The sequence below is a fragment of the Salvelinus sp. IW2-2015 genome, unplaced genomic scaffold, assembly GCF_002910315.2.
Source record: "Salvelinus sp. IW2-2015 unplaced genomic scaffold, ASM291031v2 Un_scaffold2368, whole genome shotgun sequence".
Taxonomy (NCBI): domain Eukaryota; kingdom Metazoa; phylum Chordata; class Actinopteri; order Salmoniformes; family Salmonidae; genus Salvelinus; species Salvelinus sp. IW2-2015.
The window spans coordinates 28,238-29,569 of record NW_019943693.1 but is presented as its reverse complement, the minus strand read 5'-3'; positions in this window follow the sequence as shown (position 1 = coordinate 29,569).

Here is a 1,332-nt window from a genome sequence, read left to right as displayed (position 1 = left end):
CGTGTGCCGTCAGTTGGGGAACCCTGCTGTTGACTTTACGGACGCTCCCCACTCCTTGACTGCAACCCTTCTAATTTAGTGCACCCTGCGCGCACAACCCATGTGGAATTCCTGGTCTCTGGCAGCGTTAGGAACTGCTGATCTGCGGTCAAGAACGCCGAGTTCATCTCAGACTAAGCTGCACTTCAGTCCCGTGACTTTTTTTTGTCCCCGACAGAGACATGGATCATGCCAGAGGACACTGCTACTCCAGCTGCACTTCCTTCATCTGACTATGTTTTTCTCTCAAAGTCCGTGAGCATCTGGTCGTCGCGGTGGGGACACAGGTCTACTCATTTCTCCTAAAACGAGATTTTCTCTTTTCTCGCCTCTTTCACCTATCCATCTCCTCATTTTAATTCCATGCTGTCACTGTCACTTGTCCACACAAGCTTAACATTAGTGTCATCTATCGCCCACCAGGTGCCCTTCTTTCCAACTCTCTCTGTCCCGTCCTTGCCTCTTTTGACCTCAATCCCCTCCAACTCACAAGACAGGCAATACGCTTGACCTCATCTTTACTAGAGGCTGTTCTCCTACTAATCTCACTGTAACCCCCCTCCAGGTCTCTGTTCTCCTACTAATCTCACTGTAACCCCCCTCCAGGTCTCTGTTCTCCTACTAGGGTTACAGTGAGATTAGTAGGAGAACAGAGACCTGGAGGGGGGGTTACAGCGGAGATTAGTAGGAGAACAGAGACCTGGAGGGGGGTTACAGTGAGATTAGTAGGAGAACAGAGACCTGGAGGGGTTACAGTGAGATTAGTAGGAGAACAGAGACCTGGAGGGGGTTACAGTGAGATTAGTAGGAGAACAGAGACCTGGAGGGGGATGCAGTGAGATTAGTAGGAGAACAGAGACCTGGAGGAGGTTACAGTGAGATTAGTAGGAGAACAGAGACCTGGAGGGGGTGTTACAGTGGGATTAGTAGGAGAACAGAGACCTGGAGGGGGTTACAGTGAGATTAGTAGGAGAACAGAGACCTGGAGGGGGTTACAGTGAATTAGTAGGAGAACAGAGACCTGGAGGGGGTTACAGTGAGATTAGTAGGAGAACAGAGACCTGGAGGGGGTTGCAGTGAGATTAGTAGGGAACAGAGACCTGGAGGGGGTTACAGTGAGATTAGTAGGAGAACAGAGACCTGGAGGGGGTTACAGTGGGATTAGTATGAGAACAGAGACCTGGAGGGGGGTTGCAGTGAGATTAGTAGGAGAACAGAGACCTGGAGGAGGGTTACAGTGAGATTAGTAGGAAGAACAGAGACCTGGAGGGGTTTACAGTGAGATTAAGTAAG